This window comes from Cebus imitator, unplaced genomic scaffold (assembly GCF_001604975.1).
Source record: "Cebus imitator isolate Cc_AM_T3 unplaced genomic scaffold, Cebus_imitator-1.0 Scaffold10, whole genome shotgun sequence".
NCBI lineage: Eukaryota > Metazoa > Chordata > Mammalia > Primates > Cebidae > Cebus > Cebus imitator.
Window position 1 is genome coordinate 2,526,508 of NW_016107325.1, and position 13,653 is coordinate 2,540,160.

Consider the following 13,653-nt stretch of genomic DNA (forward strand, 5'->3'; position numbering starts at 1 on the left):
CTTAGGCATTCCCGACTGAGCTCAGCTTGGTAGCCCGGCTCACCTTGCTCACTTCTTCCCCTTGTTTCTGTCCTCCAGGCACATCAGACTTGGTTCTTCAGTCTTACCCAGGGCACAAATTCACAAAGGCACAATCCCATGGGAAGGACTGCCTACAGATCCATCCAATGGGACTGCTTAGCTACGGGACAAGTGGGACTGAGATCTACCCTGTCCAGCTAGCTCTATGACCTGGACAGGGTGAATCTCAGTCTACCCTGGGCCGTATCCACTGAGAGGGGCCTTTTCCTGATTTATACAATGGTGTTATATGGGGCAGTGGGGACTCTTAGTGCCAATGCCCCTTCCTATTTCAGAGACTTTTGCCATCTGTTTTCCCTGACGGTCCCTCACTTAACTCAAGCTCATGGTTTAAATCTCATCTCAGAGCTCCCTCCCTGTGGAAAGCCTTTCCGATCCTCAAACCAGATTCCTTCCGATCCTCAAACCAGATTCCTTCCATGCTCACACATAGGCCCTCTCCACAGCCCCCTCTACTGCTTCTTCAAAGTACACAGCTTGCAACTATGTCATGATTGGGGTCACTATTTAATTAATGCCTACTGTCTAGATTATAAGGCTCTGGAGAACAAAGACTGCATGTATTTTATTTGCATCTGTTGCCCCAAGCACCTAAAACAGTACCAGAGACATACTAGGTACTCAATAAATACTTGTCAAGTGAAGAATGAATCCTTTTCATAGCATTTCCCTTGTAAACTCTCACTATAATCTCACAGTCTTTGCAAGACTCATGCTTTCCTTATTCAGACCTGGTCAGCACAGCTCTCCTTGGCTGTTCCTCCCACTACATCTTGTTCTGTAGAAAGGAAAGTCCTCTGTACCATCAGCATACATCTGTGGCACTGTCTAGGACCTCTTGTTTTCTCATATGTACACAGTTTTCCCGTCTGTCAAAACCAAGCCCCAGATTCACCTCCTCTGGGGAGGTTCAATTTCTCCTTGAGTCATCGCTTCTTACTTCTTTCCTTGAGAACTAGATTTGCACTAGGAAGACAGGAATTTGTTCTCATGCAGATGCTGTATTGAGAAAGTTTATCCTTTGTCATGTTCCTGGCTGTCTTCATTTGGGAGGCTCACATTTCCTTTATACTCTTAGCATGTCACAGAGTTTTGTCCTCTACAGGTATCTTCTGACTGCTTACCTATGCATGCTCCAGGTCTGGGCACCGGCTTTTTACCTCCCCTGTAACATGCTTCTCTACTTATTCACCCTTGCCCTCTTTAAACACCCTTCAAGAAGCAGATCGGCCTGCACAAACCCTCTTCTGGTCACTTCTATGTATGTTTGTGTGCATTTTTTGCATTTTTTTCTTTTGTTCATTCTTTATAAATATATATTCCTCCTTCTTCCCCAATAGAATCTGAGACAGCTTACGAGGTTGAATAATAGCACATCAAGATAATATACGTGAGAACTAAGTGGGCAAGAAAAGGAAAAGCAAAGGGAAGGAGCATCAACTGGTACAAGCCTGAAGCTAGTGCTCCTGTGATCCCATAGACTGTGCATCTGCAGAACATGGACGCTGAATTAGCTTGTGGCCCGCTAGCAGTTGCTTCATGAACAGAACAAATTTACAGCATCTCTAAGATAAAAATGCAAACTAATGATCAGGAGAAAAACAACTAGTCCTGATTCTAAGAGGCCACAGCGTGTAGAGGTGAGTGTGGATCTTAGACTGCCTGGGTGTGGAGTTGGGGGATGAGCCCCGGTTGGGGTCAGTGTGTTCACTCCGGGACACTGCCCTGACATTCTCAACACGGGTGCATACTGGATCACCAGGGAAGCCTTTTGAAAACACTGTTCAGAGCTCCACCTCAGACCAACTCAGCAAGAATCTCTGGGAGTGAGACTGGGAAGCTCTATTATTATTATTTTTTTGAGATGGAGTCTTGCTCTGTTGCCCAGGCTGGAGTGCAGTGGCATGATTTCAGCTCACTGCAACTTCTGCCTCCCAGGTTCAAGTGTTCTCCTGCCTCAGCCTCCCGAGTAGCTGAGACTACAGGCACGTGCTGCTGTGCCCAGCTAAGTTTATTTTATTTTTTTGTATTTTTTATTAGAGGTGAGGTTTCGGCATGTTAGCCAGGATGGTTTCAACCTCCTGACCTTGTGATCTGCCAACCTCAGCCTCCCAAAGTTCTAGGATTACAGGCGTGAGCCACCGTGCCCAGCCAGGAAGCTCTATTTTTAAAATGTCCCCTAGTGACATGCAGCTTAAGTTAAGAGTTACCAATTTAGCAGAATGGACAGTCTGTGACTCTAGCAGGTGCTCTTCCAGCTGAATTTCTAACACTTTTTAGGCCTTGTCTCTACTGGAAGAGTTATATAAAGATCAAGCTCTTTTACTTGACTCACTCCTCGATGCTAGCGACAGTATCTTATTCATTTTATATCCCAGCAACTTGCAGTGTCTTGCACATAGTAAGACTGAAAGGATTTTACATATGTATGTAACAGTTTACAATTGACATAACATATGTGATATATTAAAATTATATATAATTATACATTTTACATTATATATTAATATATAACTCATTCAATCTTACTATGTATGTGTATATATATACATATACACATGCACACACACATTTGTGTATGTGTATTTGTATGAATATATATATACACATATATTTGGTATGTATATACACATACATATGTGTGTGTGCATGTTTATATGTATGATATATGAAAATGATATATATACAAAAACCAAAAACTAAAACACCCCAATGAAAGCTGAAACAAAAATGAACAATATTACAAAAATTAATAAATAACAAAAAGTGGCTGACTACTTCTCAGGTGCAAATGTTGTCACCTGAACAAGTCTTCAGATAACATGTATATATTAGTCAATATAATTTGCTTTTCTATTCCATGTTTCATTCCAAAACATCGGCACAGTAAACAGTCAAGTTTAATCATTGCTTAGAAAAACTCAATATGTGGTCCAAAATACACAAAATAACATTTTTGACTTATTTTTATCAGCTATAGAACGTTATCTAGTGCATTGCATCCTGTAGAGGCTTCGTAAGAGATGTAAACTATCAACTTCAGGAATATAACAGTTTGAATTTTATTTCTTTCTTTTACAAACACAGTTCTTAACATTTGGGATTCATTTTGGAGACCCCTGATAAAATCTGTGGACCTGATCTGCAGGAAAACGCACATTCATACGTACATCCCTAAATCTGCATATATTTTCATGGCTTTGTGCACCTTCCTCAGGCCAGGTTGTGGCAGGACACCTATGTCCTCTACCAAAGGCCACAGCTCCCGTGGGTGGCCATTGCCATGCCGCTGCCCTCCCTGGGTTCTGGTAATTGCCCTGCTTCAGCCCTGTCGGATCATGGCTGGTAACAGTTGTTTCCAGCTGCATCATCATCCCTTGTTGCTCCCTAAATCCTGCCCATCCATTTGTAAACAGTCCCTTCAGTAAGTTCTCTCAGTTCCCTGTTTAATTATGCCATCTGGTTCCTGCTGGGACCCAGGAATACAGCCTCCAAAATACATCTGGGGACCAAAACCATTGTGAAAATCACTGACTTAAGAAACTGAAGTCACTCTATATGAAGATCTTTCAATTATACATTTTTTTAAATTGCAAAATAGAAGCTAGTCATTTATTTAATGGTAGAATACTTTTAAAAATATAATCTTCTGTACAAGAATGTATTCTTTTATTTAGAGATTCTCATGAACTCTCCAGGGCCTGCAGCTTGAGAAACATGGTGCTCGACTTATTTTCCTGGCTGGCTGCTGGGCATCACATGCATGATAGAATTGAAAACTTGAGTAAAAGACAGATTAATGGCCTCTACTGTTTGCCTCTAAGCTACAAGTTCCGTCATCCTGTCACGGAAGGAAATTAAAATTGTCTGACACATACTGAGTTTCATAAAGCCACACTGTTCCTCTCCAGGACCCTGTGTGCCTCTAGATGTCTATACCATAAATAGATTTTTTTTTTTTGAGGATTTGATCAACAATCTTCACCTCAGGATTGGAGCTAAGTAAACTAATATTTAATTGTTAAGGTCTCCCTTTGTTCCTTTAAAAAATAAATGAGTTATACACGTTTTTTTCTTTCCCAGTCCTCCAGGACTTTCTCCATCTTTTAATGGTCTTAAAACAATAGTCAGTGACTCTGCAAACCACTGTCTCCTAAAATGAATAACTGGAAAAATGTACCATTTGCAATCTGCTTCATTATTCACATCTCAATGATTTTCTCCATTTCTGATTTTTTTCACTCCTCTCAAACAGAATTCATTTAATCTAGAATCAATTTAACATTTGTTTTTCTAAAAAACTGAGCATAGCAGTTTCACATGAGAACAAAAGCCCTTAAGCCACTTTTGCCCCTTGAAACATTAAGCATGATTTAAATATTATTTTTATTAGTATAACGTAGGTTAGAAATTCATTAGGCAAAAAACCTAGATCAATATCATTATTTTGCAGATGACTGGTCTAGAATTATTCTACCAAAAAGTAGTACTTTAGGGATTGTGTCTATTTTTCTAAATTTATAATATTTCTTGGATAAGCCATTCCATCTACAGTAGCTTAATTGTTAACACTGTGAAGCATTGTGGATATTCTAGGTTTACAGACATTATCTGGGTCATCGGATTTTTCTCATCCCTTGTTAAAACAGGAAGATGGATCTTTAAAAATCTAGATGCTTTTCATATCCAAATCAACTTACTTTTTTCTTTTGAGTTCAAGTTTGCACATTTCCTACCAGCATTCCAAACAACAAAATCCAATGATGAGATGAAATAAAATGTCACTCAGGTTCCATGTACTCTGGGTAAAAATCAGCAGTGACCACGAGCCCTCTATTCAGATGTTTCCTACACTTCATGGTCCTATCTTCAGTGCTATCTTCTTCCTTCCACTAGGACCCCAGAGAACTCACCTCTCTCTCTCTCTTTCTCTCTCTCTTTTTTTTTTTTTTTTTTTTTGAGACGGAGTTTCACTCTTGTTGCCTAGGCTGGAGTGCAATGGCACAATCTCTGCTCACTGCAACCTCTACCTCCTGGGTTTAGCAATTCTCTTGCCTCAGCCTCCCAAACAGCTGGGACTGCAGGCATGAACCACCACGCCCGGCTAATATTTTGTATTTAGTAGAGACAGGGTTTCACCAAGTTGGTCAGGCTGGTCTTAAACTCCTGACCTCAGGTGATGCACCCGCCTTGGCCTCCCAAAGTGCTGGGATTACAGGCGTGAACCACCATGCCCAGCCAGGACTCACTTCTTAAAGAGCCAGTCCCACAACAGGTTTAAGGCTGCAACTCTATGAACTCGCTCCAAGTAAACAATCAAATGACAGAGCAAATATATTTCTAAAAAATCTACTTTCTGTAAGTCACAAGGCTAGGTGTTATGAAAGAACAAGCCACCGCAGCTCCATAAAGCAATTTGCAACCTAGTTAAGTTCAAGGCACTAAGACAAATGTGTGGATAACTATAAATCAAAGGATGATCTGATAGCCCCCAAAAGAGAGGTAGAAATAAAAGTGTTCTGAGAGGTTAAACAAAGAAAATGATACAACAGAGCTGAGAGGTTTGGAAAGGGTTTCTTGGCTAAGGTGGTTATTTGAGATGATTTTTACTTAAGGGTATCATTTTGATAGAGATTCTGGGGGAGGTGTGTTACTAAAAGGAAAAGCATTAAACAAGAAAAAATGAAAACACAGGACATATGACTAGAATGTTGAAGAATCCTGGTTGACTAAATCTGAAAAAGTATTTTGGGAGTCTATTAGGTAGGGTTCTAAAAGTCAGGTTAAGAAGATTGGACCATATTGGCCAGGCAATGGGAAGTTGTTAAAAAGTGTAAAAGCACTGGTTCTTTCTCAGATAAAGACCACTAACAAGAAATACCTGGATGTAGATGACCACAACTTGACTGGCTACTTTTCACAGTTTCCAAGGTGGTGGTGGGTGGTCAGGGGGAGGTGGACTAAAGATAAGATGAGGCCTCCAAAGACATTATTTTCTTGTGCGATAAGTCAGTTTCCTTTCTTGTGAAGGTCATTGGCTTCAAATTTTTACCTAAAAAGTCAAGCTGCTTACATATTTCAGAATAAAAATGGCCTTTTCATGTGAAAGATCATGTGCTTCCAAATCTTCTTATGTTAAAAGGCTAAGGAGAGTTCAAATATTACAGAGCCTGAGCAGTAGCTATGGGAGACAGTGGCATTGGAAGGACTGATGCATGAGAGATGTCAGTGATGTACTCGGCATCTGTGCAGGACTGATGTGTGAGAGATGTCAGTGATGATCTCAGCATCTATGCAGATAAAACCATCTATGGTTTTGTGGCTAATAAAAAAATAGCTTTTCCCAAAAAATGTATAAAATTTAATTCATTAAAAAGTAAAGTCTCCGTGAAATGCTGATACATGCTACAACATGGATAAAGCTCAGATATCATGTTAAATGAAATAGTGCACACATACAGATAAATATTGTACAATTTCACTTATATGAGGTACTTAGAGTAGACAAATTCACAGAGACAGAAAGTAGGATACTGGTTACCAGGGGTTGAGAAAAAGAGAAAGTAGGATTTATTGCTTCATGAGCACAGAGTTTCAGTTTGGGATGATGAAAAAGTTCTGAAGATGGATAATGGTGATCGTTGCACAATAATGTGAATGTACTTAATGCTACTGAATTGTACATGCAAAAGAGTTAAAATGATAAGTGTTATGTAAGTTTCACTATAATAAAAATGTAAAGCCTCAATGATAAACATTTTGTGGTTTTTATAATACCAAATTCTAATATACCAACTTTATTAATTTACTCATTGCTGATACTCCTGCCTGCTGGTTGCCATTTCCACGTGGGCTTCTCTGATCTATAGGAGGAGTTAAATAACTCTAGGAAGGTTCTGTGCTGAGTGAAGAGTCACAGCAAAGGAGTTGGGTATGGTAATGGCTACTAGCAGGGAGACTGTGTAGCCTGATGTTCTTATCTCTAATATAAGACTGTATCTGCCAAGAAGTCCTGAATCTTTGAATCAGGCAGTTCAGGCATTCTTGCTCAAGATAGCATAGCTGACAAAAGTTATTTTTTAAAGCACAGTTTATCAGACTAAGGAATGCAGTGAGAAGATATGACTAGCACATCAATAGCTATCAGAAAGAATGATTAAATCTAAAATACTAGAGAGAAGAGAATAAGGTAGACACACCAGAGGCTATTTCTACAGGATCAAAGTCTGTGGGTTTAAAAATGAAATTTTCCTGTATCAATCCAATAGGCATTACCTGGATATAAATACTCTGGTGTCTCCATAATGGTTAGAAGAACTAATGAGGTAACGTATCTTTTCAGGTTGTCGTAGCATACATGGGACTCTGTGGGGTCAAAATATGTTGCCAGAGAAAGAAATTGTCATGAAGTGGAGGGAAATAATAAGAAAAAAATGAAAGGAAATATTGAGAGGGAAGGGAGACTAGTAAGGAAGGAGGACAGCTGTGGAAGGATGTTATGAGAAGTTTACCGGAAGTTCTGTAAGAGGGAGAGCTATTATACCCCAAAGCATTGCAAACATCTACAAAGGCTGCATGAAATATTTTGGGAAGAGAATCAAAACATGTTGGAAAAAAAGAGAAAACTTAAAGCCAGAGTTGTGATCTAAGCTTACAGCTGATAGACATGGAGGCTAAGGTTTAAAGCTCACGTAGACGTGAGGCCTAGTGTCAGGTGAGGTGGATATTGGAACTAAGACCCAACTAAAGAAGTCTTTCCACCTGCACAGGAGATTCTAGTGAATCTAGTTTGTCTCTGTTTAACAAGCAATGGGAGAAAACATACAATTCCCTAAGAAATTCAAACTCCTTGCCTGAGTCTGGCTTGGAATTTGAATTTATGTTTCAGGAACTCCCACTTTAAAAGATACACAGAAAATTGGGCCACGGAACAGAGATGCCCCTGGTGATCCTGGCATAATAAATGCAAAACCACGTGGGGAAGCAGACACACCCAGGTGACAGAATTCTCACAAAATAGCCAGCCTTGTTGAAGATAAGTCACAGAATAGGCAAGTAACAATATTGTGTGACGCACAGTCAACAGAGAGGAGGATTAGACCCAAGAATGTGAGTTACTAGAGTGGAACTCAGAAAGCGACTGCCAGAGAAAAGCTTTAAAATCACCAAAGCTATAACAGAAGTAATTAAAACACAACAATAAGAAATATGAAAAGACACATGAGGATCATGGCGGACGGGAGGCAGGACTAGATTGCAGCTTTGACTTGGACAGACAGAGCAGCGTCTGGAGGGTTGCATCGTGAATTTTTGCTCCAGAACAACTGCAGAAATAAATCAGGAAAACTGAGAGGACCCTCAGACCCCCTGAAGAAAGCAGATTGCTTCTGCAGGGCCCGGAGGACAACCCAAATACTCTGAGTGCCCAAACTGTGGAAGTGGGAAAGGGAGATTGTCCGTCCCCAAACACATAACCCCAATGGGGAAACTGAAGGCCTCGATTATTGGAGATTTTGTCCTTACCTGGAGCTGATTTAATTTAGAAAGCTGAGTGAAATGCAGGCGTAGAGGAAGCAGTGGGAAAAGTCCTGGGAGCTCGTTGGGTCTCCTAGCAAGCTGTTTTTGCCTAGCTTCACAGGGGCGCTTTGGGAGGATGGCCAAAGGTACTGGGAAAAGGCCACAGGAAGAAGGAAATCTCCAGCTGAACTTTGTAACAATTTGAACTGATCGAGAAGCCTCCTTGTCAGAACCTGGGGGAGGGCATCAATCCTGTGTGCTGACTCCACAGGTGGGGGAAGAAGGAAAGCCATATTTGCTCTAGCAGCTGGGAGGCAGGTGACCTGGGGCAAATTCTCAGCCTTTCACACCCACTGCCTAGAAACAGACTCGATGCTATTGGGGGGCGAGGCACAGTGGGAATGAAACTGGCCCTTTGGATTGCATCGGAGCTAGGTGAAGCCTGTGACTACAGGCTTTCCCCCATTTCCCTGACAATCTGCATGACACAGTAGAGACAGTCATAATCCTCTAGGAACATAACCCCATTGACCTGGGAGCCTCACCCCCATTTCCCACAGCGGCAACAGCAAGACCCACCAAAGGAAAGTCTGAGCTCAGATGCCTAGCCCTGCCCCCACCCAATGGTCCTTCCCTACTGACCCAGGTAGCTGAAAACAAAAGGAATATACTCTTGGGATTTCTAAGGCCCCCACCCACCCACCATCTGTTCCTCCCCATACTACTACTGCCGATGCTCTCTGGAAAGCACCATCTCCTGGCAGGAGGCCAACCAGCATTAAACCACCGAGGCTAAGAATCCTCACAGAGTCTAATTCACCCCTTTGCCACCTCCACTGGAACAGGTGCTGGTATCCAGGGCTGAGAGACCCACAGAAGGTTCACATTACAGGACTCTGCAGACAACCATGCAGTATCAGCCTGGAGCCTGGTAGACTCACTAGGTGGCTAGATCCAGAAGAGCGATAACAATCACTACATTTTGGCTCTCAGAAAGCCACATCCATAGGAAAAGGGGGAGAGTACTACGTCAAGGGAACGCCCATGGGACAAAAGAATCTGAGTAACAGACTTCAGCCCTAGACCTTCCCTCTGACATACCCAAATGAGAAGGAACCAGAAAACCAACTCTGGCAACATGACAAAAAAAGGCTCTTTAACACTTGCCAAAAAATCACACTAGCTCACTAGCAATGGACCCAAACCAAGAAATCCCTGATTTACTCGAAAAAGAATTCAGGAGGTTAGTTATTAAGCCAATCAGAAAAGCACCAGAGAAAGACGAAGCCCACTGTAAGGAAATCCAAAAAATGATACAAGAAATAAAGGGAGAGATATTCAAGGAAATAGATATAAATTAAAAAAAAAATCAAAACTTCAGGAAACAATGGACACACATAGAAATGCAAAATGCTCTGGAAAATCTCAGCAATAGAACTGAAGAAGTAGAATAATGGAACAGAACAGAACAAAATATTTTCTTCACATTATCTGGACTTTTTCTTCTAGATGCCAGGGTTTCAGTCCATGTAGCTAGAAGTTCATGTTGTGCTGTGCTGGATTTCATTTAGCAAGGCATTTATTTTCACTACCAAGTAAACTTTGATTTTATTTTAGTAGGTTTAAAAATATTACTTTGAATAATCTTCCCAAAGTAAATTAGTGTATATTTCAATAGTAACAGGGCATTTGTTGCATCATTTTGTTTTTAATATACTGTGAAGATAAACATTGCAGATGAATGCCATATTTATAAAATGTCTAAAGAAATGTAAGCAAATTGTTTTTGAAATTGTTCATAAATATTAAGAGTTTTAAGCATATGTGGTGCTAAGTAATATTGACATGTCTTGGAAAATGTGCAAGATAGAAGGCAAATGAGGCAACTACTCATTCCTCAAATTTGCTTACCCACAAGCAAAATAAATTCTTTGAGAAAAAATATTTGATGAAATTAGTGAGGCCACCAGTGACATTAAAAACATGTATTTAAATACAAATCTGAATCAAGTTAAGCAGGGAAAAAAACCTTGACTCCAATACTATTAAAGGCAGGAAAGAAAAAGAATGCAGGCATTTGTTAGTACAAGAAGAATTACAGTTGATGGTGGAAACTATCTTTCTGGAGATTATAAAAATATGGTAATAACAGATTTGATGTCATATTTCTCCCTAAGTACTGAGGGGTACAGTTCATTCCATAAGTTGTCAAGCAGCTTGTGGATTCTATTATCATAATTCAGTCCTGTATTGAGTTTCAAATATCTACTGTTCTTAAATGCTCAGTGTCTAAGTTCCGGAGACTTTCCTCTCAGGATCTCTCTAGTATTCAGCAGTAATGTATCAAGTGTTCATCTTCAAGTGTATCGGCAGCCATTCAATCATTTTTCCAAAGAAATTGATCAAATCTCAGAAACAGTAGAATTCCCAGATTGTTTTTTCTTCCCAGGTCAAACTTCATCATTTCTGGGATTTGTTTGCAGTCTTTAAAAATTTTATATCTTAGACTTTTCTCATGACTTCTCCAGGCAAAGCACTGGTCTTAACAAGATTCTGTTTTTCCCCTCCATGTCCTTTACCTTCAAAATGGCTTCATATTTTATCTCTGAGTCCTGAATGCAGAACACAGAGGTAAAATATAGCTATGCTAGATTTTAAGAGATGGTGAAGCTGTTTTAATGAGCGCAAAATAAAACCTAGGGAAGTACAGATTCCATAAAAAATAACCAGATATACATCAAATGTAGAAAGTGTCACCCTCTTCATGATTTTTTACAACTACCAGGACCATACAAATCAAAACGTACTACAAAGTTACAGTGATCAGACTAATGTCTTTAGGCTAGTGTGGTACTACCGTAAAGACAGACAGACCAATGGAATAGAATAGAGAGCTCAGAAATAAGCCCTCACATATATGTTCAACTGATTTTCAACAAAGGTGACAAGACCATTCAGTTAAAAAAACAGTCTTTTAAATAAACAGTCCTGAGAAAACTGCATATCCACATGCAAAAGGCTGAAATTGAATTCTTACTGTATACAAAACATAAAGGGATAAAAGCTCTAAACATAGCCACTAAAACGATAAAATTTTTATAAGAAAACATGGAGGAAAAGCTTCATGACATTGTGTTTGGTAATCAATTTTTGGATATGACAGTAAAAGCAAAGCAACAAAAGAAAAAAATAAATAAATTGGACATTGATATTAAAAACTTGTGTACATCAGAGGATACTATCAACAGGATAAAAGGCAACCTACAGAATAGGAGAAAATATTTGGAAATTACATGTATCTGATAAGGCATTAATTTCCAGAATATATGGAGCTCTCCTATAACACAACAACAACAATAACAAACGAATCCAATCAAAACATGGGCAAAGGACTCGAATGGACATTCCTCCAAAGAAGATACACAAATGACCAAAAAGCACCTAAAAAATTCGCACCAGCACTATTCATTAGGAAAATGCAAATCAAAATCACAATGAGATACCAATTCACACTTACTGAAATAGCTGTGATTTTAAAAAAACAAAAACAAAAAGGCAGAAAATAACAAGTGCCAGCAAGGATGTAGAGGAATTGGAATTCTTGTGCATTGTTAATGGGAATGTAAAACGGCAAAGCCACTGTGGAAAACAGCATGGCAGTTTCTCAAAAACTTAAACATAGAATTGCCATATCATTTACCAATTTCACTTCTGAGTATATTCTCAAAAGAATTAAAAGTAGGCGTTTGAACAGATATTTGCACGTCAATGTTTATAGCAGTGTTACTATAGCAAAAAGATGAAAACAATCCAAACGTCCTTTGACAGAGGAATAAACAAAATTTGGTATATACATACAATGGGATGTTTTCAGCCTTAAAAAGGAATGAAATTCTAATACATTCTACAACATGGGTGAACTTGAAAACATTATTATAAGTGAAATAAGTCACACATAAAAGGACAAGTATTACATGATTCTGTTTATATGAAGTACCTAGAATAGACAAATTCGTGGAGAAAAAAATTAGAATAGTGCTTATCAGAGGCTGAGGGGAAGAGGTGGGCAGTTTTTGGTTAATGGGTTCAGCGTTTCAGATTGAGATGATGAAAAAGTTCTGAAGATAAATAGGGGTGATGGTTGCAAAACAATGTGAAAGTACTTAATGCCACTTAATTGTATGCTTAGAATGGTTACAATAGTAAATTTTATATTATGTATATTTATCAAAACAAAAAGTGGATGTCATGAAAGACAAAAAAGGCTGTAGAAATGAATCAAATTAAAGGAGAACACAAAAGGAATTTAAAAGTTGAACAAAATCTTAACGAGGGAAGAATCTGGGTTAAAGTTGCAGCAGCTTTATTCTTGCAGCTATTCTATACAGTTATTTTTAAGTTAAAAGTTTGTAAAAAATGAAGAAAAAGATTAAAAGAATTCAAAAGAAAGTGACGTATAAAGACTATAGGCAAAGAAGATCCAACATAGTGTAATAGCATAATAAGAGTCCCAGGGGAAAATAAGGAAACGCAACAAACACTAAAAATTATAATTTTTAAAATTCCTGAAATAAAATCGAATTTATATTGTGAAAGGGAATATAATTTACTGAGTAAGTATGTTAACCCAGAATGACAAACACAAAGATAAAGTTCAGTAAAACTACTATATTATAAACAAAGTGAAAAAACTCTAATCAGGCAAAAAGATCAAGTAATTCTTAGGTAAAGAAAACCATATTAAAGCCAGCCCTTTGACATTTTATGCTAAGAAACAAAAACGTAAATAAAGTATCTTATACCAGAAAAATTTATTTTCAACTATAAAGACCATCATCCATCTGTTATTAACATTCAAGGACCCAGAAAATATTGTTTCCATGACCAATTCCTGAAGAATCTTCTTGAAAACAGGCTTCAGACAACCTAAATGACAAGAGAGACACTGATATAAAAACTGGCAATATCCATAAATATATACTTATAGAAAAAGATTCAATTATGGATAAAAGAGAGTATGTGTAATATCTATATAATCCATCATAATATAGATAC

General features: G+C 38.7%; 1 protein-coding gene across 2 annotated transcripts in view; it reads right to left on the reverse strand.

Annotated features, from left to right (window-relative positions):
• Positions 1–12,554: 12,554 nt before the first annotated feature.
• The window catches only part of CCDC148 (coiled-coil domain containing 148), a 200,835-nt gene continuing 199,736 nt past the window's right edge, over positions 12,555–13,653 (reverse strand). For both annotated transcript variants that reach the window (XM_017547333.2, XM_037745317.1), the window contains one exon: positions 12,555–13,524. The gene's annotated coding sequence lies outside the window, so the exon portion shown is untranslated. The remainder of the gene's footprint in view (positions 13,525–13,653) is intronic.